The sequence below is a fragment of the Heloderma suspectum genome, chromosome 5 (assembly GCF_057233095.1).
Source record: "Heloderma suspectum isolate Gila_16-S chromosome 5, 16-S_ref, whole genome shotgun sequence".
NCBI classification, from domain to species: Eukaryota; Metazoa; Chordata; class Lepidosauria; order Squamata; family Helodermatidae; genus Heloderma; species Heloderma suspectum.
The window spans coordinates 227,898,753-227,923,275 of NC_139462.1; the positions used below are offsets into that span (position 1 = coordinate 227,898,753).

The 24,523-nt window shown below is 48.5% G+C and overlaps 1 protein-coding gene across 5 annotated transcripts in view; it reads right to left on the reverse strand.

Annotated features, from left to right (window-relative positions):
• GJC2 (gap junction protein gamma 2) overlaps positions 1-24,523 on the reverse strand; it is a 90,712-nt gene that overhangs the window by 39,475 nt on the left and 26,714 nt on the right. For 2 of the 5 annotated variants that reach the window (XM_084859461.1, XM_084859462.1), the window contains one exon: positions 20,919-21,020. The gene's annotated coding sequence lies outside the window, so the exon portion shown is untranslated. Of the gene's footprint in view, positions 1-5,788; positions 6,346-10,749; positions 11,364-14,572; positions 14,813-20,918; positions 21,021-24,523 lie in introns of those variants that run through there. The other 3 variants (XR_014792478.1, XM_084859465.1, XM_084859464.1) reach the window with 3 other exon arrangements.

Here is a 24,523-nt window from a genome sequence, read left to right on the forward strand (position 1 = left end):
TCCACTTGTTGAATGAATCCAGGATCTCTTTGCATGCCCCACAGGACCACTTGCCTGCATCCTGCGGCCCCTCCTTCGGACAATCTCGGCCCGTGCTACAAATATTTGTTTTGGCCTACCTCACAGAGGTCTCCCCCTTATCAGGAGCCAGAACAATGTGGGCTGTTTTTTTTCTTTTGGGAAATGCCTCTCTCTGCATTCCTCAGCCTCAAATCTCTCCGGAGCCAAAGACTTGCTTCATTTTATGCTCCCTCAGAAGCAGTTCTGCTCCTGGGCGGCCAATCCAGCCAGCTCACATGGAAATGTCCCTCGCAAACAGGGCCTGCTCCTCCTTGGCTTGGCAAGGAGCCCCCCCCCAAAAATCCTGCAGAGAAAAAGCATTAAAACAGGCTTCCCCAATCTGGCACCCTCCAGATGTGCTGGACTACAACTCCCATCACCCCCAGCCAGCATGATGAGAGTTGTAGTCCAACACATCTACAGGGCACCAGTTTAGGGAAAACCGCATTAGAAGAAGAAGGGGCATACTCTTACATGAGCATGTATGTGTGGTTGCATGCACAGGCGCAGTCACTAAGCCTGTGAGCTGTGATTTGGGAATAGGGGTGTTGGAGAAATCCGCAACGGAACCAAATGAGTTCAGATTTTCATGAATCCAACCTGTGGATTCCACAGCAGACGGGCTTTCCCCCTTTGGCCGGATTCGGTGGACTTGCGGACTGGTTTTCTAGCTTTCCTGAATTTTGTGCAAATTTTGTCATAGAAAAACACACAAACTTTTTAAAAAATGGCCAAAAATGTGCATTTCCCACATAGGAAAAGTATGCGGGAAATATGCACTAAAGCGTGAAAATTCGCATTTGGGAGAATATGCATATTTTCACATTGCAAATTTGCACAAATACAAATTTGTGTAAATTCAGAAACAAAAAAAATTGATTCCATGGGTGGTTGGATGATGGAACAAAAGGTGCCTGACAATATACGAAACACTGATGGAATGGATTTTACACAATCTGTATATCCCTGGTTGGGACGGAACTAGGAAAATTCACCCCAGCCACAAACTTGGTGGGTGGCCTTGGGCCAGGAGTGGGCAGAAAATAGATCTCCAGATGTTTTAGATTTCAACTCCCAGCATTCCTGACCATTGGCCATGCTGGCAGGGGCTTCTGGGAGTTGAAGTCCCAAACATCTGGAGATCTACCTTCTGCCCACCCTTCTCTTAGGCAAGTTATTATCCCTCAAGTGCTACCTAGATATGACTGTAATGCAAGCTTAAGCTTAACACGGGTCGTTAACATCTGTTCCTTACTAGAGACAGTCCCTGCTTGCTGATATTGGTCCCTGGTAAAACACTATACCGATTTTTGCCCTTTGAGGTTATCTTGGTCAAAACGTTGGTCAAAATAAGTGAACAGGCTTGTCATTCTTGCTGGTTCAGGTCCCACACCAGGGTCTCTAGAACAGTTTTGCCCAACCTCATATCGTCTGATGGCAAGATGTTCCAGGAGTCCAATGCTTATCCAGGTCCAGTGTCCTTTGGAAGGAGGTCATAGATCATAGAATCATAGGGTAGGAAGGGGCCTACAAGACCATTGAGTCCAACCCCCTGCTCAATGCAGGAAGCCTTATTCCCAAGCGGTCTCCCATCCCAGTACTAACCAGGGCTAACCTCGCTTAGCTTCCGAGACCAGACGGGATCATCATCCTCAGCGGTCCTTCTCCGTGAGCCCCTGCCAAAGGAAGTGAGGTGGGTGGCTACTAGGACGAAGGCCTTTTCTGCTGTGGCATCCCGGCTGTGGAATGAGCTCCCTAGTGAGGTCACTGGAGGCCTGTTGGCATGTTGTAATATTTCTATTTATACAGGCTGAGTACAGGTGGAGGCACACTGCTTAAAACACTTCAAAACTTCAAAACTCACAAAGTGCACTGCTCTTCCTTGGGAGACCGCCAGCGCCCAAAGGTGCTCAAAGAGAACAAACTCCGCTCTCTGCGCCTGTCTCAGTCTCAAAACTCAGAGCTGCAGTCTGTCCTTTGTATCCTTCACTGACACCTAGATTACAACATCTCCAGTCAGGAGTGTGTGTATGGCAGGGGCGGAGAGATTCCCCCTTTCAGGTACTTCCTAGCCATTAAGATAACGGCCAGCTAATGAGAGCAATCAGCCAATCACCCTAACAAAAGGAATACAAAAAGCAAAGGCAGCCTTATTGGCCATAAGAAAAAGTCCCAAATCCATACAGTGTAATACCCTTAACTAGGCCAATTTGAAGATCACCAAAAAAATGTGCAAGCTTTGGAGATCTCCAAATCTCTGATAAAGTGATCTGTAGAGCTAGAAAGCTTGCACATTTTTTGTGATCTTTGAGTTAGCCTAATAAAGGTATAACACTCTATGGATTAAGAAAAGGAAGGCACCTGCCAACTTTGCCAGGACTATTAAGGCAGTCCCCAGAAGTGGCCACGGCTCCATTAACCTCCTCCTGTCCCAAATGCCCATCTTAAAAGAAGCCAAGGATGCTATGCAGCAAACAGCCTGCCAGTCCATGCCATGCTGTTGCTGCGGGATATTCTGAACTGTTGATAGCCTGTCATAGGGTAATTTTGTCCTCCTAGAATGTCTTTAGCCAAATAGTTGTTGTTGTTCAGTCGTGTCCGACTCTTCGTGACCCCATGGACCATAGCACGCCAGGCCTGCCTGTCCTGCGCTCTCTCCCGGAGCGTGCTCAAGTTCATATTCATTGCATCAGTGATGCTATCTAGCCATCTCATCCTCTGCCGTCCCCTTCTCCTTTTGCCTTCAGTCGTTCCCAGCATCAGGGTCTTTTCCAGGGAGTTTTCTCTTCGCATTAGGTGGCCAAAATATTGGAGCTTCAGCTTCAGTATCTGTCCTTCCAATGAGCACTCAGGGTTGATTTCCTTTAGGATTGACTGATTTGACCTCCTCGCAGTCCAGGGGACTCGTAAGAGTCTTCTCCAGCACCACAGTTCGAAAGCATCAATTCTTCGGCGCTCAGCCTTCCTTATAGTCCAGCTCTCACAGCCATACATTACTACTGGGAAAACCATAGCTTTGATTAGACGGACCTTTGTCGGCAAGGTGATGTCTCTGCTTCTTACTATGCTGTCTAGGTTTGCCATAGCTTTCCTCCCAAGGAGCAAGCGTCTTTTAATTTCATAGCTACAGTCACCGTCTGCGGTGATCTTGGAACCCAAGAAAGTAAAATCTGTCACTGCTTCCATTTCTTCCCCTTCTATATGCCAGGAAGTGATAGGGCCAGATGCCATGATCTTAGTTTTTTTAATGTTGAGTTTCAAACCAGCTTTTGCACTCTCCTCTTTCACCCTCAACAACAGGCTCTTGAGATCCTCTTCGCTTTCTGCCATTAGGGTGGTATCGTCTGCATATCGGAGGTTGTTGATAATTCTCCCAGCAATCTTAATTCCGACCTCTGATTCATCCAACCCGGCATTTCTCATGATGTACTCTGCATATAAGTTAAATAAGCAGGGTGACAATATGCAGCCTTGTCGTACTCCTTTCCCAATTTTGAACCAATCGGTTGTTCCATGTCTGGTTCTTACTGTTGCTTCTTGACCCTCGTACAGGTTTCTCAGGAGACAGGTAAGGTGGTCTGGTACTCCCATCACTTTAAGAATTTGCCACAGTTTGTTGTGATGCACACAATCAAAGGCTTTAGCGTAGTCAATGAAGCAGAAATAGACGTTTTTCTGGAATTCTCTTGCTTTCTCCATGATGCAGCGAATGTTGGCGATTTGATCTCTAGTTCCTCTGCCTCTTCGAAACCCAGCTTGTACTTCCGGTAGTTCTCGGTTCGCATACTGCTGAAGCCTAGCTTGTAGGATTTTGAGCATCACCTTGCTGGCATGTGAAATGAGCGCAATTGTGCGGTAGTTTGAACACTCTTTGGCGTTGCCCTTCTTTGGAATTGGAATGTAAACTGACCTTTTCCAGTCTTGTGGCCACTGTTGAGTGTTCCAGATTTGTTGGCATATTGAATGCAGCACTTTAACAGCATCATCTTTTAGGATTTTAAATAGCTCAGCTGGAAGACTGTCATCTCCGCTAGCTTTGTTGTTACTAATGCTTCCTAAGGCCCACTTGACTTCACTCTCTAGGATGTCTGGCTCAAGTTCAGTGACCGCACTATCATGGCTATCAGGGACATTCAGATCTTTCCTGTATAGTTCTTCTGTGTATTCTTGCCACCTCTTCTTAATCTCATCTGCTTCTGTTAGGTCCCTGCCTTCTTTGTCCTTTATCATGCCCATCTTTGCACAAAACGTTCCCTTGAGATCTCCAATTTTCTTGAAGAGATCTCTAGTCTTTCCCATTCTGTTGTTTTCCTCGATTTCTTTGCATTGTTCATTTAAGAAGGCCTTCTTGTCTCTCCTTGCTATTCTCTGGAACTCTGCATTCAGTTGGGTATATCTTCCCCTTTCTCCCTTGCTTTTCGCTTCCCTTCTTTCGTGAGCTACTTGTAAAGCCTCATCAGACAGCCACTTGGTTTTCTTGCATTTCTTTTTCTTTGGGATGGATTTCGTTGCTGCCTCCTGAACAATGTTACGGACCTCCGTCCATAGTTCCTCAGGCACTCTGTCTATCAGGTCTAATCCCTGAAATCTATTCCTCACCTCCACTGTATATTCATAAGGGATATGATTTAGGTCATACCTGAACGGTTTAGTGGTTTTCCCTACGTTCTTCAATTTAAGCCGAAATTTTGCAAGAAGCAGCTCATGATCTGAGCCACAGTCAGCTCCAGGTCTTGTTTTGACTGACTGTATGGAGCTTCTCCATCTTTGGCTTTTTAGCCAAATAGACCCTCTGTATATTAAATCAGTAGAAAATACGTAATTGCATGGTATAGATAAGATGGAGTAGAGCAGGGGTGCAGACCCTCAGGAACTTGGCCTTCCTATGGTCTCATTGTGGCCCTCCAGGGTTACCCAGATGGCCATGCCCCCTTTCCCTGGCCACGCCCCCTTTCCCCTGACTACTTGCCATTTCCCAGCTTTTGTGCAGTTTTCTCCCATTTTAAAAGGTTGAAATGCCTCTCTGAAGGCTTAGTTACTGGAGGTAAGAGATTGCAGCTAAATTATGCAGATATTTTTGGTTATTTTGCCTTTGGTCCCGTCCACCAGTGGAACAGGCTCCCTGAAAGCTTCTCTGAAGTGGATTTGGCCCTCAGGATGAAAGAGGTTCACTCACCCCTTCAGAAGAGATTTTGGTGATGGGTATTGGTGGGAGGGGGTCCTATGCAGTGATCCTTGGTGTGGGACGAGAATAGGGGTTTGGAAAGCTAGCCCTTGTTTCTGTCTATGAACCGTTGGAGGAAACGGGGCCGTGCTGCAGAGCTGTAAAGTGAGGGATCTGTTTAAAGAGGAGGGGTGGTGAGTGGGAGAAGGGGGCTGGACCCCTTCCCTGCTGGCCACTTTTTGCTCCCCAAACCACTTCCCCGCAGCCATTCCTCTCCCAGACAGGTTTATTTCCAGTCACAGTGCTTTAATTTGGAAGCCTCTGAAGCATTCCCCTCCTTGCTGGCCATAGTTTAAACTAGCCTTCCTCAACCTGATGCCAGCAAACCTTTGGCCACACTGGCTGGGGATGATAGGAGTTGTAGCCTAACACATCTGGAGGGCACCAGATGTGTTGGGTAAGGCCGGGCTAAACACGTGCAAAGACTACGCAAACCAGAACAGCCTGCCGCTGAATGGCAGAATTCCACTACTCCATCTTTGACAAATTAGAACGGCTACTTACTCAAGAGTCAGCAAAACTTTCGTCTTCTGCAGGCCCCATTTGACTAATGGCCTTTCAACAGCAGCAGCAGCAGCAGCAGTGTGGTCTGTGACATGTGCAGAACAGCAGATGCCAAAATATATCAGAAACCTAGCAATGCTCCACCGCTAAGGCAAAAACAAACCCCCAAATCTGAAACAGCATGCAATTCCCCACAGGTCCCAAATTACTGGAACATGTTGTCATCCCCACTGCATCTGGAATGTCCAATTCATCTTTCTCTGCTCCCTCTCAGTTTCTTTCTGAGATCCCAACTGGGCATCTGCCAGAAACACCTAGAATCCCAAAGCTCCAAAACCAGATTCTGAGGCTCCAAAACCTTCCCATCAGCATCCAAGGCCCTGTAGCATCTTTACAGTTCTGGAGAGAGCAGTACAGAAATCCAGCTGAAGCAAAACAGCTAACTTAGCAACTGTGTTGCAGAATCTCGGCTTTGCTTTGGGATGGCTTGTAAAGCCAGTTCACGTGCACACTCCGATTCTTCTTTCATCCGATTGCAAAGAAAATATTTTATGTCTGTGTTTCATGGTCAGATGGTCAAGAGACCCTTGGCCACAGCCAATCAGGGTCAAGAGTGTCTTTATCTTACGTCCACAATTGGTCCATTGAAAGCTTAATCTTTGGAGGCCATGGGCTCTGGAGCGTCTGCAGAACTGCTACATCCGAGCATGGGGGTGGGTGAGGATAAAGAAAGTCGTCCTTCTCACCATGTCGCAGGGATGCGCTGCCGACCACGGAGGAATGAGTTGCTCGAGTATAACATGCCCATTGTCTTGTCAACTATAAACCCTTAACCCCAAGGTTGCCATCTGATGAGTTCATGGATATCAGGGGTGTTGACCCTCAGGCCTGTGGACCAAATCTGGCCCACCTGGGGTGTAAATCTGGCTCTCCAGGGTTCCCCAGATGGCCACACCCCCTTCCCCTGGTTCCACCCTTTCCCCCAAACACCAATCGTTTGGTGGTTTTCTGGCATTTGCACAATTTCCCCTCTAATCTGAAAGGTTGAGATGCCTCTCTTAAGGCTTAGTTGCTGGCAGCAAGGGCTGTATACTAAACTGTGCCAGCTTTTTGGTATTTATGGTTTTTTGGCTCTGTCATCTTTCGTTTTCAGCCCCACCTTCATTTGGTCCCCGAGAACTTCTCCGAGATGGAATTTAGTCTTCGAAGTGAAAGAAGTTCAATACCCCTTTGTGTGTGTGTGTGTGTGTGTGTGTGTGTAGGGTTATCCAGGAATCTGGATAGCTGCAAGCACACTGCAGGGCATTCATAAATTAATGTATGGAACTCATTGCCACAAGATGTCAGAAAGCTATAAGATACACTTTTTAAAGGATTAGGCTAGGGGTGGGAAATTTTTCTGTTGAGAATTGCATTTCCTCAGCAGTAATCTGTTGTGGACTCCATGCTGGTGGTAGGTGGGACTGAAACCAGTGGTGGGCAAGGCCAGAGCCAAAAATGGGTAGGCCTTCCCTTTCTTTTCTTGCCACCCCTTTCTCTCTCTCTCTTTCTGCCACTTTTCTCTCTTTCTCCTTCCTCTCTCTTTTTCTGCCATCCTCCTTTCTCTGTCTGCCACTCTTTTCTCTCTGCCACCTTCCTTTCTCTCTCTTTCCGCCACCCTCTTTTCTCTCTCCCTCTCTCTTCCTGCCACCCTCTTTTTTCCCTCTCTTCCTGCCACCCTCTTTTCTCTCTCTCTAGTCTATTTACAACTATAAATCGTGATAGCTAAATGGGACCTCCATTATCAGAGGTAGTATATCTCTGAATACCAGATGGTGTGGGGCAAACAGAGGGATGCCATCATGTTTATGCCCTTCTTGAGAGCTCCCAGTGGCATCCATCCAGAGGCCACTGTTAGGAGGAAGAGTGCCAGTGCTAGAGTTTGATCCTGCAAGGCAATTCTTTCTTATGTCTATAAGGCATAGAATATGAGAAGTGATTACATTAAGTTTCTAGGCCTCATACTTATAGAGAAAAGCCTGAAAATGTGTCGGCAGGTTTTCTTGGCAAGGTGCTAGGGATCCTGAACTATGGCGCCTGGCAATGGGACCGAGGCACCCTACTCTATGCCACTGTGGTAGCTTGCCAAAGTTGAGAGAGTTTCATCTCCTTCCTGTTGCACCTTCAGTGACACTACTGCAAATGCCCAGAGGGTGGCATCGCAGCTACCAGCTCAGCAGAGATCAACAGCGTCCTACCTGGTCTTATAAAGTTGCAGACTTCGGCCTGGCTTGTCAGTTGGGGCAGTTTGCTGCTGAGACACAGTGTGAGCAGTCACGCTGCCTCTCTCTATGCACCTGCCCGTCTCACGGAGGCTAGTCCCAACATCGTTTAGAACTCAGATCTGGGCATCCCAATGAAATTCTTGTTCATTTCATTACATCCCCAATCCTTCTCCAGGAAGCTTAGATCAGCTTACGCACCACTGCCAGACAAGCTTCCTGCCCAGACGCTTGCCAGGATGAAACACCTTTGCTGTAATCGTGTAACAGCATCACTTGCACTCAGACCAACGCAGATGTAACCAATAAATGTGTGTGGCATGTAAATGACTGTCCAGATCTACTTGCGGGCACTTCAAAGCATTTGTCATGGCGCAACAAAGGAAACTGAAATTTGTATCATTTGAAATGGACACGGGTTAACTATTCCTTCCTGCAGAGTGCAGAGGAAATAACTAGGCAGAATAACATCAGTTTCATTGTCCCACACGGGAAAGAGGCACCGATAAAAGTGCACCAGAAAGGGCTCCGCTGAAATTTCTCTTTGGACAGGCATCAGTTCTGCCCATCTGCAGTTATCCAGAAAGAGCAACTGCATCAGCTAATCAGATGCAGGGCACATTGTATGGCGGTATGACCGACTCTGGCACAGAGGATGATGACATCCTTGCATAACTGCAGGGCATCTTTTGAAAGTTGGGAAAACCGGTTTGGGAAAAGCTGCTTATTTGGTATGGAAGCCAAGCTAAAACAAACGGTTGAAGGCAATTTCAGCACAGTCTTATGCGGAATATTGCTTCTAATGCAGAAGCTACTAAGCAGAATAATGAGAAACTTCGCCTTAATTTTTTTTAAAGGACCAGTTTTCTAGTCCTCAAGACCACAGAAAAAGGTTTTTTGGCCATTTCATTTAAAGATGAGGAAACTTAGTGAGGTCTGCATGAGTTTATACATGAGTTTATAAGAGGGCGGGAGCCAAAACGTTTAGCTTAAAAGATATTGTTAATACTTTCTTGGTAGTCTCTCTCTCTCTCTCTCTCTCTCTCTCTCCCCTCTCCCAGGGAATGTCTTCATTTAGCCTAGTTGTCCCATATTCTCTGTCCTCCTTCCCTTGCAAACTTGGGACATGATCCAGAACTTTCAAACTGCAATTCAATTTACCCCCCAATCAAATAAACGTGACAAACAAAAAACAAAGCTGAGGTAAAACACTGGATACAGTTTTTTAACTCTCCATTGTTACTGGCTGTGAGAATTCTGGCTTCACTTAGTTATGCTGAAAACTCCTTAGCCATAGGTTTAGCTGCTGATGTGTTATGGAATGTTTATGAACATTCCAGTGAGTGAATCACTTTAAAACAACAACCACAACCCTGTTAGCACACAAGACCTAAAAAGTGACAGGGATGCATGACGTTAGTGGGAAGAGGTTCAGCAGAGAAGGAAACAAGAAGCAATATAAAACAATTGGGCACCTCTTCAGACTGTGTGTGTATATGATTGACAGTGGTATGTGAATGGCAGGTTTGGGGGGGATGCACAAACCTGCACACCTACACAGAGATGTGCGCAATTCCAGCAGCAAGCTTACTGTGAAAACACATGCATACATGTGTGCCACATTTGTGTTAGGCTCAGGGGCAACTTGTTTGAGAAGGTACAAGAAGACTCTGAATTTGCTCAACACTGACTGGCTGGACCTTCTGTTTATCCCAAAGCTACTCCCTCCCTCCCTCCAAGCAAGGTTGTGCACAGCACTGATTGGCTTATGTCAGTAAGGAAGCCACCTCCTCCCCTTTTAGAGCAGACGTTAAAAGGAAAAAAGCCTTAACAAAAACATAATGATAATAATTAAACACTGAATAAACATCTAACCAGATGACCATGCAGGGCCTTGCAAAACTAACCAACTAAAGAAATTTCCCAAAACAAAACCAAGAGTACTGAAGAACGCATACGGGGTCTCTCCTCACTCCCCAGAGCAAAATACCTTGTACCTGCTTCTTTTTCTATGTAGGCCTGTACTCAGTCTGTGTACAAGAAACTTGAAGGGGGAAACACAGAGGAGGCACGGCATACACAAAAACACCTATGATCTCCACTTGTTTTTCTTAAAGACTAAAGGCTCCTCTAAAATGTAACGTGACTTGCCAGCATCACAGAGATATTTCCAACCATCTCCTTAAGCCGCAGTTGCTATGACCCAGCTCAACCCGGTGCAATTTGGATTCACTTCCACACTCTTCCTTGGAGTCACATGGTGAATTTCCCCCTTCCAGCAGCTTCTTGTGCATCCCTGCTACACAGGTGCTCCACCTGGTGGCGCGTAAAAGCCATTTGGGGAACAAGGATCGCTCAGCTTTTGCCACGATTTTGCTCCAAGTCCTTTGCTATGGGCTGGGAGTGCTCAGAACATCCTTACTCGCACCAGAACTGTCCAACGCGTGGCCTGCATCATCAATTTTTATACAGAGGTTATGACGCTGGCAGTTATATTTCTGATCCCTTGCCTGCTAATAATCCCAGGGTGGCTGGGTAGAGCTGGAGGTGTCACCATGATGACCGCTGCTGACCGAGCTGTGATTCAAATCTGGCCCTGGAAGGGGTGCAGTTTGAGAGACCGAGATAAGAAACACTTTACAGATTTGCTGAATCTCTCTGGCTGGAGCCAAATGGACATTTTTAGAGATGGTCAAAGGTGGCATCATAGAGGTTTAATTGCCTGTGCTGTGAATGGCCCTGCCTTTGTCACAGCTGAAACCAATTACCAAAACTGATGGAAGACATATTTCTGGGTAACGTGAGGCTGGGTGCCTTCCAGCGGGGCCAACTCTCAGTCCCAGGGCTGGCACCAAGGGTAGGTACCCACACCGCAGCAGGGGCCCACTGACAAGAGCCCCTGGGACTTGCTCAAGAAATAAGCCCCCTCCACCCCCAGGCAGATCCTCTGCACGCCCTCCCCTCTCCCGGACCCACAAAGAAGACTAGGAGAAACGGCCCCGAAGTCCATCAGGGCCGGAAATGAGCTGTCTCTGGCCCTTTCTGAGAGAGAAAGCAAATGGCTCTGCTCAGCTGTCCTGAAGGACTTCCAGTCCCTCACTTGGAGGGGGAAGTGAGACCTTTGGACAGCATAACGGCTTCCAGATGCCACCTTGGCAGTTCCAGGCCTCGTTCCTCTCCAATCCGGTGCAGAAAGAGACCCGCTGCAGAATCTCCTCCTCCTCCTCCTCCTCCTCCTCTGCCGTCTCCTGAAGGGTCTGTTGGATGGACCTTCCCGCACCTTCCGTCTCCTTGCCCCCTCTTCTTGTCTAACTCTGTGAAAAGAAGCTGAACGTTCATTAAGTATAAATCTGGTTGGGGAAGGCAGCTGGGGGATGCTGGGAGTTGTAGCCCAACACATATGGAGGGTACCCAGTTGGGGAAGGCAGCTGGAGGATGCTGGGAGTTGTAATCCAACACATCTGGAGGTACCCGGTTGGGGAAGGCAGCTACAGGATGCTGGGAGTTGTAGTCCAACACATCTGGGGGGTACCCGGTTGGGGAGGCAGCTGGGGATGCTGGGAGCTGTAGTCCAACACATCAGGAGGGTGCCCAGTTGGGGAAGGCAGCTGGGGGATGCTGGGAGTTGTAGTCCAACACATCAGGAGGGTGCCCAGTTGGGGAAGGCAGCTGGGGATGCTGGGAGTTGTAGTCCAACACACCTGGAGGATGCCCAGTTGGGGAAGGTGGCGCTAGCGTAAAGCTCCGTTCCCGAGACAGAAGGAGGCTTTGCGCGTGCGCCCTGGACATGACAACTCCTCCCCGCGCTGCCCCTGCCCCACAAAGGGAGGCATGTCCGAGATGCGGTATTATTTCGTATTATGCTCCTGTCTCACACTTCGGTGAGCTCGGGAGCGCCTTCTGAATAATATACGGAGCAGCTGCTTTTTGCCCAGTCAGACTAGGAACGACTTCCCACAGCGGCAGAGACAGCTCCGCGTTCGGACACAGCCCCTCCCACCTTCCCCTGGGCATCTGATCAGCGTCATTTATGCTCAGCTTCAACAGCCGAGAGCATGTCTATCTGGACTGGGGATACCTATCTCTCAGAATCTGGCCCAATCAATTATGGGCGTCAGGGCTGATGACACAGGGCGGCCTGGTCGGGCTCCTGCCAAGGGCCCACACCCAGCAGGGCCCACTGACAAGAGCCCCCTGGACCTGCTCCTCCTCTTCACCACTGTGACCTGCTGGATCACCTGCCTCTCTCTCTGGCCCAGACAACAGTGGCGGTGAGGAGGAGGAGCAGGAGATGCCACGGCCTCCCTGCTCCCTGGCTCTCTGCCTGTCATGGAAGTCAGAGCAACGATGAGAAAGAGAAGAAGGAGCAACAGCAGCTGGTGACAAAGATGGTGAGAAGATGGACTCACTGGGGGGGGCAATGAGAATGCCATGCCCAAGGGCCCTCAAAAGCCTGGAGCTGACACTGATGGGCACAATATCGGTTGCTGGGGTTTCTGAGATATGGCTGCAACGAGGAATGGACCACTTCCCTTTCCAACTAACCAAAGTTACACATTTTATCAGAACCAAGAACTGTGAATAGTGTTAACTATGGTTGAAACTTTAGGGAAACATGCCAGAAACGCAAACCAGAGTTTGAAGTTGGTCTGTTTTGATAAGTCATAGTTAAGACTATGCCCAGACTATGCCCAGAGTTTGCCCAGATTCAGACATAATCCCAGTTTGCATGGAACAACAACCTAGGACAATCAGCTGCCTCACTGTTCCCGCTGCGTGATACGTGAACCAGGGGGAGAGACAAGCCAGAGCTGGAACCCAAATTTGATCCCTGAGATGTTTAGCTGCAAGCAAACTTTTCCCCTGAGTCAAAGTTCTTACACTCTTAAATATGTAATAAAAACAATGTCAGACCATTGGCCCATCTAGTGCAGTATTGCCTACTACTCGGACTGATAGGGATGGGGGAGAAATTCATTCAGTTTGCATTTTTATTGCAAACTTACCAAATTCATGCTGCCTGAACCCATAAACAAACCGGAACACAGCTAAACACCGAAATCCACACTTTCTGAAGTTTGCGATCAAAACATGTGCACAAAAATGCATATAAGTACAGCTATGTACGCACGGAAATGTGTGAGTAACAGAGACATGTGCACAATTATGCTTTATCGTATGAAATATTGCCATGAAAGGATGTATCTAATTTGAAAAATGCAGACAAAATGGGTACATTTTGAAAAATGCACACGGACCTTTTTAAAACGAATCACTAACTGATTTGGAAACGGGGTGGAACGAACGTAACTTTGGAAAAATGAGAAAATGAGTGAAACTGAGGTTGACAGATTCGTCCAGCTCTACTGACTGGCAGAAGCTCCCCAGGGTTTCAGGCAGGATTCTTTCGTTCCCCACTATCTGGAGAAGCCAGGGATCGAACATGGGACCTTCTTTGTGCAAAGCAGGGGCACTGTCTCTGGGCTACCATCTCTTCTCTTTCACTACATTTGCAGGTTACCCTGAGATAGTTCTGGAGCAAGGCCACAATCCTTGTCAGGAGGAAGTGGCTTCAGGTGCGCCCCAGAAGTAACTGCCCACAGGCAGCCTTATTCTTACTATTACTGCAGTGCTAAGCCTCTAGCAAACTCCAGAGGTATGCCGGGCGCAGTGCGCAGAAACTGACACCCTCCCTGCCCACAGAGCTTTCTTCCCACTGTATAAGTCAGCCTTCCCCAACCTGGGGTCCTCCCGATGTGCCGGACCGCAACTCACATCACCCCCACCCAGCTGGCTGGGGGTGATGAGAACTGTAGCCAAGCATATCACAAAGGCCCCAGGTTGGGGAAGGGTGGTACAAGCTAAAGTTTGCTATCTTAGCCACAGAGCTGGTACAAAAGAAAGAGTATGTTATCTGTCGACAAGAAAAATTGCACTGATGAAATCCAGTGCCCATTCTTCACAGTGAGCAATGCAGGTTAAAAACGACCCTTCAAACACACAGTGAATGGGAGTGGGATGAAAAAATCCATCTGCCTGCCACCCTTTCACAGTACACACCAGACCACACTCTTTTTACCACTTTGCCATTTCCACAAAAATAATGGCATCTCCTGGTTCCATGCCCACAATGGCAAACACAGATTAGAAACCTTGCTTCGCCCACAGATTTTCATTGCAGTGGGAGAGAAACAGCCAGTCTTTGATTTGACCCCCTTGCTTAAGGGGAGTTAACAGGTACCTCATCTGCCCAAGGGGATCTTGAGTCAGCAGGCATCTAGCAATGGGTGGCTAAATTTTGCTTAAAGGAGTAATCATTATTACCCACCGTTTAGCTTCTCCCTGAAGCACCCCGCCCATCCTGCCCCTAGCAGGAGAGCTCCCAAGTGTGAACAGAAGAAGAAAATGATCAAATCCTCAAAAAGAAACATTTGGAGGTTTACAGGTTATTTCCGAAGCATTCTTAAGAAGGAATCAGCAGCAACAGAAGAAGAAGAAGAAGAAGAAGAAGAAGCTGACATACTAAAAATTCCTGGCCGTGGACCTCTGCAAAAGTGTCCCATCGTCTTTGCAAGCTTTGTTCAAGATCTCCGGTTCCCAGGCAGCAGCCTCATTCTGGATTAGCTCTCCATTTCCTTTGGGCCTGGAGTGTCTCTGCTCTCCCGAAGGCTTTGGCAGACAGCAAGCCAGAGCAAACCTTGGAGCGCCTGATTCCTCCTTGTTCTTCCCTCCCACCCCTTCCAAACTGATCTCCCTTCCCACTGAAGGAGTCTGGAGACTTCACTCAGAGAGTTTGGCTTCCTGAGCATCTAAACCAGGACAGCCAGAGAGGGAGGGGGGGGGAGAGAGAGAGAGAGGACATTTGGCTCTCCAGTCGGAGGAGAGGTCGAGGGAGGCTGACTTGCTAAAACACAGAGGAGTTGCAGAACTCTGTTTCCTTTGTGTACATCTGCTTGTGGTGCGTATGTGCACATCCAAATTCCTATAGTGTTATCGTAGTAAACCAGAACCAACAACAACTAAGAAGAACAAATTTATGTTACATTTTTATCTCACCCTCCTCCAAGAAGCTGGCGGGTTGAAGGGGTAGGGATGTAGCAATCGGTCTACGGTCACTCAGGGAGCTTTATGCTGGAATCAGGATTCAAAGCCAGCTCTCCCCAGGCTAAGCACAAAACACTGGTGTTCCTGGGAGCATTTGAGTGTTCCAAGGAGCATTATCAGGGACATGCAATCCCAAAAGGCAGCTTGCTAGGACTTCCACATTCCCTCTGCAGCGACAGAAGTGTTGGGAACATCCTAGGTCACACTCTCAGCTCACACAGGTCATTTATGCCCTGCATAAATTGAATGAGCCTCCTAGGACATTTCACAGAAGGGCAGCCGTGCTAGTCTGCTGCAGTAAAAACAACAAAAGGTTTTGTGGCACTTTACGGACTAGTACATTTATTCTGGCATAAGCTTCAGTAGACACTGTCCGCTTCATCAGCTGCAGAATCTTTGCTGAGGCACTGGGTCTCTGAGGCAAATGTGTCAGAGGGTGACTTAGCAGAGGAACTGAAGTACAAAGTACAAAAACTGCAGCGCGGCAATAACCCATTGGCTCTCTCTGCATCACAAGCACTGCACAGGGGTCACTGTGAATCTCTCCATGCAGCGACGGCAGCGGTATGGGGGAAAATAAGTCCCCCATTTTGTGAAGGAAGCCACGGCAAGCAATAACCACCACCACACAGAGCAATTTCATACTGTAAGCTTGGTTTCCATGTCTCCTTAATCGGGCAGAGGTAAATGCTGTGGAGGCATTTTGACAGCAGCAGCTGTGAAAAATTCTCACTGCTTTTCTCGAGCAGGAAGCGGAACTTTCCCCGCAGGAATGAACCAACATCCTGGCAGGTTCAATTGAAAAACATTATTCATTCATTCATTCATTCATTCATTCATTCATTTGTTTACATTTCTATACCATCCCATAGCTGAAGCTGTCTGGGCGGTTTACAGAAATTAAAACATAAAAATACAATATACAAGGTTTAAAATCCATTTACATAAAAGCACATGGACAATATACACAATGAACATATAACTAAAACTGACTTTGAACCGTCAGTCATAACTAAAGACACATCCAGGACTGATTAAACTCATATGTGCTGCCCGATGCCTGGGAAAAGAGAGAGGTCTTAACCTGGTGCCAAAAAGATAACAATGTTGGTGCCAGGTGGACCTCATTGGGGAGCGCGTTCCACAGATGGGGGGCCACCCAGGAGAAGGCCCTCTCCCTCGTTGCCGCCTTCCAAGCTTCCCTTGGAGGAGGCACCCAGAGGAGGACCTTAGATGCTGAATGTAAAGTACAGGTAGGTTGATTTTGGGAGAAGCGTGCCGTCAGGTATTGCGGTCCCAAGCCATGTAGGACTTTATAGGTTAAAGCCAGCACCTTAAATTGAGTTTGGAAGCACATAGGCCACCAGTGCAAGCAGGCCAGAGTCGGACTTATATGTGTGGACATTCTAGTCCCAGTTATCAAGATTGCGCTCAAGATTTGGAACACGGTGCACTGGGAAAAGTTACAACTGCCAAGAAGGGAGTAGGTCAAGAGAGCATCTAAGCTGACTTGTCGAAAAACAGGAGCCCCCTGAGAGACAAGGGGCAGGCCCAGTTCAGATGCTTTTTGCATTTCTCACATCTTCAAGACGGCCTGCCTGGATTATGCACGTCCGTTTTTTGCGAAGGATGTGCCTAGTGTACAAGTGGCCGCTGGGAGAGCGATGGGAGTCAACAGGATTCGTGGGAGAGGAAGTTCTGTGTCACTGGCGTGGGTGATAGTTCCCAAAGGTGGTGGGTTGCCTGGATGGTTTCCTGAGAAGCAATGGCTACTCGCAAGGAAGAAAAGGGGAAACAAGTCATGGCCATGGCATGAGTTGGGGGGCCATTGATGCGTCACCAGAAAAGAGGAAATACATCACCAAAACAAGAGGACAAAAGTGCATAAAATTTGCACTTGCTAATGTATATGTATACGTGCAAATTTAGAAATAATTGCTAGAATTTTAAGAGAAATGCAAGACCCCTCGCCCTTGCAGGGAAGACTGTGACCAGGTGACCTGTGTGGTGAGGGTGCTCAGGCTACTGTCCAGCTGTGACCTCTGGATGGGCAACTTCAAGGCTCCCCTGCTCTCCCTTGTTAGGGGACTTTTTCTTTAAGCCAGACTTGGACTGGACAGCCCTTCAAACAGAGGACTGTCCTCAGTAAAGTAGGACACCTGGCCATCCTACACTTGACAGCCGCTGATAAAAGGCCCTGGGTTAAAGGGAGCAGTAAGGGAAGAGATGAAGGACTACAACTTTTTGCCAACCCCATCCTTCCCTCCATTGGAGGCCACCGTTGTGGGAAGCGGAAATGCTATAAAGCTGCCAGTTCTCCCAACATTCGCCCCCTGACAGAATGGACTGGTACAGCCCCAAATTTTGCTGGCTGGGGCAGAGCAGCAAATGGCACCCCCACCTACCCACCCAAGGTTCATGGTATCCAAAGTCAGCCAAGTTATTTTGGTACATGAGGCAGAACATCCCACAAGCACCTCTTCCCATTCTTGGCAGTAGAAATAGAATAATAACTAAGTAAATAACTAACAAGTGCTGCCCTTTTATGATTAAAATTTGCTGCCTGAGGTGACTGCCTCACTCTGCCTCATGGCAGGGCCAGCCCTCTATATCCCTACCTTAGAGAGTTACTTTAGGTATCTGAAGGGCTTTGAATGCTAAAAAAAAAAGAAATCACGTAACTGCAAGAGCAATGAAACTGTCTTGTAATGAGGTCCATTTAGCCGTGTGTTGTCTAACATTGCAGTGGCTCTCAAGGGTTTCAGGCAAGTGTTTTTCCAGCCCTACCTGGAATGCCGGGGGTCGAACCTGGGCCTTCTGTAGGCAAAGTGTGTGCCCTCCCACGGAGCTACGCATGGCCCACCTGCAGCATGGGTGCCACACGTGGCCTAGTGACAGGCGGCAGGAGTTTGTGGCACCCTCGGAAAGCACTTGGCCTACTCTATCGCTTGGTCTCTAGCTCTGTGGCCTACCAGGAAAGTCGCCTGGTGCGCGTGTGTGTTTGTTTCAGTCCATATGAGGGCAGCCCTCTCCCATGCTTTGGGAGGCTGGTAGGCCACCCGTGTAGTAGTACACCCCCACATGCCTTATACAGGGTCAGACCATTATCCCAGGTCAGATTCTGTGCCCATCTATCCCAGTGTAACCCAGCAGTGGAGGCTGGTGGCTCCGATGTCAGTGGGGCAATGAATCCACTCTGGGTTTCAGTCAGAACTCTAAAGGAGCAATCCAAGGTGTGGAGCTGCCCCACCTGACATCAGAGCCACCAGCCTCCACTGTCTCTCTCCACTACCCCACCATCACATAAAGGGCGGTGGGGGATCCCTGCTGAAGAATGAAGTTGAACACTCTTTGCTCAGGGATCTTTATCTCTGCCAACCACAGAGCAATGAAAGATCTTCAAGTCCTTGAAAGGTTGTCACAGAGAGGAAAGCCAGGATCTCTTCTTGATCATCCCAGAGTGCAGGACACGGAATAATGGGCTCAAGTTACAGGAAGCCAGATTCCGACTGAACATCAGGAAAAACCTCCTGACTGTTAGCACAGTATGACAATGGAACCCATTACCTAGGGAGGTGGTGGGCTCTCCCACACTGGAGGCATTCAAGATGGGATGCTCTGACTTGGACTCCTGCATTGAGCAGGGGGTTGGACTTGAAGGTCTTACAGTTTTTTTTATAATTTTTTATAATTTTTGTGAACCGCCCAGAGAGCTTCGGCTATTGGGCAGTATAGAAATACATAAATAAATAAAAAGACCCCTTCCAACCCTACTATTCTATGGTTCTATGGTTCTCTGAGCAAGTGGGCAGTGGCATCTACTGCTCCTCCTTCCAACCACCACTGTTGTCTGGATCTGTTATGGATCTGCACATTGGTAAGTGGCACTTACACTTTAAGAAGGATGCAGACAAACTGGAGAGGGTTCAGAGGAGGGCAACGAAGATGATCAGGGGGCTGGAAACAAAGCCCTGTGAGTAGAGACTGAAAGAACTGGGCATGTTTAGCCTTGAGAGGAGAAGACTGAGGGGGGATAGAATAGCGCTCTTCAAGTACTTGAGAGGTTGTCACAGAGAGGAAGGCCAGGATCTCTTCTCACTCATCCCAGAGTGCAGGACACGGAATAATGGGTTCAAGTGTCAGGAAGCCAGATTCCAGCTGAACATCAGGAAAAACTTCCCGACTGTTAGAGCAATACGACAATGGAACCAACTACCTAGGAGGTGGTGGGCTCTCCCACACTGGAGGCATTCAAGACGAGGCTGGACAGCCATCTGCCAGGGATGCTCTGACTTGGATTCCTGCATTGAGCAGGGGGTTGGACTCTATGGTCTTGTAGGCCCCTTCCAACCTTACTATGCTATGATTCTATGAGATGATCATCCTGAGCACAATCACCCAGAGCCAGACAAAGTGCAGCAGCCACCTAAGCTGCTCTCTCGAGACGCAGCTTATTTTGCAGTTACAGAGTCCTTTACAGCTATGGAGAAGAAAAGCCAGGGAACGGAAGTTGAAGTTGTCTAAATAAATGATGCACATTTGTCACTGCTCCAAATCAAGAAGGCCAGAGACTTAAAAAGAAGAAGAAGCAATTCCTGCTATTCTTATTCAGGCTTGATTCCCAGTTCACTTGGGATGTGCAAAACCATTCCTATTTCCATAGATATGTCTATAATCTCAGAGGCTGCCTTCACATATTTGGGATGCTCATCCATGTGGAGATGTGGTTTCTGCAATGCAGATCTGAACCATTGATCTACCTGACATGCATATCCATAACAGCCTCAGGGTGCAATCCTATGCCTGTTTAGACAGAAAAAGGTCCCACAAATCCCAGCACTGCCCAGGCTAGCTGGGGAATGCTGGGAGTTGTAAGATGTTTTTCTGTCTAAACAGGCATAGGATTGCACCCTTAATGGCACATCATTTCCCCCATTCATGACCACAGATTTATCTCTAAGCAGTATAATGCAGAACCTAAACCACTGGGGCACACTGCACATAGAATAAGCTTCACTGCATATCTGGCACATCCAGGCACTTTCAGTTTATTTGCAGATCCAACAATAATATTCTAAAACCATGTGCCTGTTCAGAACGTTGACAGTGAATATGCAGTTTTCGCACTAGGAATGGAAAACCAGATCCCTAATGTTTGCATGCTGAAGCAACCTCTAGATTCGGTCCGACTGTAAACGGAAAGGGCACAGGACACACTTGGTTACTGACTTTCCTTTCTTGAACAGAAGCAACCTCACTGGGGCCAGAGGCCATGACGCAGCAGCCATAAAGACAGCCTGAGACAAAGACCAGGCGCAAGATGACTTGACAACCCATAAAAACATCTACGAAGGAGGCATTAAAGATCCTGAGCTAAGCACTGCTTGGAATAAACACAGCTTCCAAAGTTGCCAGCTCTTCTGCCTTTGTGTGGTGCATATGGGGAGGAAAGGCCTGGCTCAAAGTTCGAGAGAGAGAAATATGCACACGGCGACGCCAACATAGCCAATGACAGACGGAACTTCAACGTCCTGATGAAGTAGGTGCTGTATTTGTGGTGTAAATTCAGGTGCCTTGAAATGGGTTTTACAGATCACACGTTTTTGCTAACTGGGGAAAAAATTAATATGAATTTTTAAAGGAAACATAATGAAGGGTATTCTGTGTGATCAGCACAAAACTACAATGCAATGTCTCTCCTGGCTGCAAAATAAGAGACACATAGATCTTTCTATGATTAGTAAAAAGCAGAAGGCATTCCATACCTTTCACAGACAGGAAAAATGGGTGGTCCTTAGCTGCAGGTCTTCCTTTTCTCTTTTTTTTCCAGACAGAGGATTCGAGCAATGGAGCTGGTGGCCTCACCTCTGACACAGAAAGAAAGAAAGAGAGAAAGACAATTCATCATTATCAGGAAACTCAGCCAGCAGGCTTGCACCACCAAGCACCACAAGGCCTCGTTTCACATCCCGCTCTGAAAGGGTCCCATTGTTGCAGGCAGCCGGACTCATGCGCCCGGAGCTGCACTCCCACTTCTGGGATCCCACAGGTTCGGCCCTCACTCCAAGCCATGTCAGGACCAGCATCAAGGGTAGGCCTGTTCAGGCACCTGCCAAGGGCCCACATCCCAGCCGGGGTCCACTGACAAGAGATCCCTGGACTCGCTCCTCCTCTTTATCATTGCAACCGGCTTGTTTACCTGCCTCTCACTCTGGCCCAGAAAATGGTGGTGGTGAGGAAGAGGAGCAGCAGATGCTGCTGCCTGCTTGCTCCCTGGCTCTCGGCCTGTCTGGCAAGCAAGTGGAACAGTAGGGTCAGAAGGGGCCTACAAGACCATAGAGTCCAACCCCCTGCTCAATGCATGAATCCAAGTCAGAGCATCCCTGACAGGTGGCTGTCCAGCCTCATCTTGAACGTCTCCAGTGTGGGAGAGCCCACCACCTCCCCAGGTAATGAGTTCCATTGTCGTATTGCTCTAACAGTCAGGACATTTTTCCTGATGTTCACCTGGATTCTGGCTTCCTGGAACTTGAGCCCAATATTCCGTGTCCTGCACTCTGGGATGAGTGAGAAGAGATCCTGGCCTTCCTCTCTGTGACAACCTTTCAAGGACTTGAAGAGTGCTATCATCTCTCCTCTCAGTCTTCTCTTCTCAAGGCTAAACATGCCCAATTCTTTCAGTCTCTCCTCACTGGGCTTTGGTTCCAGTCCCCTGATCATCTTTGTTGCCCTCTTCTGAACCCTCTCCAGCTTGTCTGCATCCTTCTTCAAGTGTGGTGCCCAGAACTGCTCACAGTACTCCAGATGAGGCCTAACCAGTGCTGAGTAGAGGGGAACTAGTACTTCCTGGGATTTGGAAGCGATGCTTCTATTAATGCAGCCCAAAAGAGCATTTGCCTTTTTTGCAGCCACATCACATTGTTGGCTCATATTCAGGCTGTGATGGACAACAATTCCAAGATCCTTCTCGCTTGTCGTGTTGTTGAGCCACGTATCCCCCATCTTGTAACTGTGCATTTGATTTCTTTTTCCTAGGTGCAGAACTTGGCACTTATCCCTATTAAATTTCATTCTGTTGTTTTCTGCCCAGCGCCCCAGTCTGTCAAGATCACGTTGAACGTATTAGCTATCCCTCCCAATTTTGTGTCATCTGCAAATTTGATCAGCATTCCCTTCACCTCCTCCTCCAAGTCATTAATAAAAAGGTTGAAGAGTGGAAGATGAGGAGAGAGAGGGTGAGGAGGAAGAGCAGCTGGCGGCAATGGAGCTGAGAAGGCAGAGTCATCACGGGAGGTGCCCACGGAGGGCGTCTTGCCCAAGGGCTCTCAAAACCTGGAGCTGGCACTGGTCCCTGACCCCCTTTGGAAAGGGTCACCTCACGGCCTTAAGACCAGAGGGCTCCAGGAATGGCGAACCTTTCAGGCAAGCATGACACAAGTCAAGCCTGGAGGAGGAAATAGGGATACTCTGCGGTCAGTACATGTGTACCCCTCGTGCACGGATGCAGTTTTGTGACTGCTGGGGGTGCAGAACATCAGGTCCAAGGGCCAAATCCGGACCGCCAGGGTTTCACAGACGGCCATGCCTCCTTCCCCAGGCCCCACCCAATTTTCCCTGACCACTGGTGGTTTCCCAGGTTTTATGCAGTTTTCTCCCTAATCTAAAAGGTTGAGATGCCTCTCCTAAGACTTAGTTACTGGCTGGAAGGGCTTTAAGCTAAAATATGCTGGCATTTCGAGTATGTTTGACCCTGCCTCTTTTGCCTTTGGCCACGCCCTTTTGCCCACCCCTGGAATGTGGCTCCTGAGAGCTTCTCTGAAATGAAATTTGGCCCTCGGGCTGAAAGAGGTTCTGCATCCAAGGCCCCTACTCTCATGGGGGCTGGGATAGGGTCAGGAATGTATCTGAGCGTGTGGAGATGTCTGGCAGCTCAGATTCGGAATCAGAATGGGAACAGCCAGAACAGGGGGAGGCAACCTCCCTAGTGAGCCCAGATATGGCAAGACTTTCTTCCCAAGACCTTGACACACAGATGGCCTAGTCTGAATGCCCCCCCCCCCATTACTCCACCATGAGAACTCATGTTTTGGAGGAGGGCGAGGGGCATGACTTGAGGGATGCTAGGGTCCATCACAGAGCAAAGCAGGAAAAATTAGGGGCAGGGATCAGAAGCTCCTCCAGGTTGGCCACTCGTGGAAGCCAACGTAGGAGGGAGCCACCCTAAGGGAGGGGCATCCCTGCGAAGCAAGTCTGGCGGAGAAGTTCAACTGCTGGCAACTTCTCTGACTTCCACTCAATCTCCCCTATTGATATTCGCAGATGTGTGGATTAGCTGGTTCTATGCAGTCGGAGAGTTAGTAAGCCCGAAGCCTTGTTTCCTGGGGTGTGTTGACTGCGAAGAGGGAGGACGTAGGAACAGGGCAGACAGTACAGGAAGCTCCGTATATCAAGTCAGACTATTTGTTCATCGCACCCAGTATTATCTACTTTAGCTGACAATAGTTCCTTAGATTCTCAGGAAGGGACCAGCCTTTTCCACCACCTGTGATCGCATTCTCTTTTAACTGGAGATGCCGGGGATTGAACCTGGGACCTTTTGCATGCAAAGCAGGGGCTCTACCGCTGGAGCTGCTCTCACCTGAACTGGGGAGCAGGAAACATTGCTGTGTAGAGAGGCAGGCAACAGGGGTAAGCCCATGCCTTAGCCAGGCCTCCTGCCCAAGAGAGCCTTGCATGGCCCCTGCCTCTCCCACTTGCGGGAGCCACGCCGCAAGTGAACTGGCCATCCATGTGCTAGGTAAACAAAAGCTCGAGGGGTATCCTTGAATTCATTCTGCATAGAGAACGGGGTGTTCCTGGAACTTGCACCAAGATTCATACCTCCCTCAAGTCATAAATTGGGAAGGGGGAAAAACAGTCTTGGTAGGATGTGAATATTTCTGCCCATCACAGTCAAGCTGGAGGTTAGGACCATCAGAAGCTGCTTTACTCCAGGTCAGACTATCTATGCAGCCCAGGATTATCTACTCTGGTCGGTAGCAGCTGGCTCTCCAGGGCAATGGAGGCTGGGGGCTCCGATGCCAGTGGGGTGGTGAATCTGCTCCAGGTTTCAGACAGAACTCTAAAGGAGCTGTCCAAGGTGGATAGCTCCTTAAGGGAGCAATCCTATGGCCGCTAGTCAGTGGCTGGACGGCCATAGGATATGTGGTTTTCCGGGAACTGACCTTGGAGCCCGTGCTCCGAGGTCAGTTCCTGGAAAACCACATATCCTATGGCCGTCCAGCCGCTGACTAGCGGCCATAGGATTGCTCCCAAAACCCACGCTCTGAGGCCGGTTCCCGGAGAACTGACCTTCTCCACCTTCCACGCT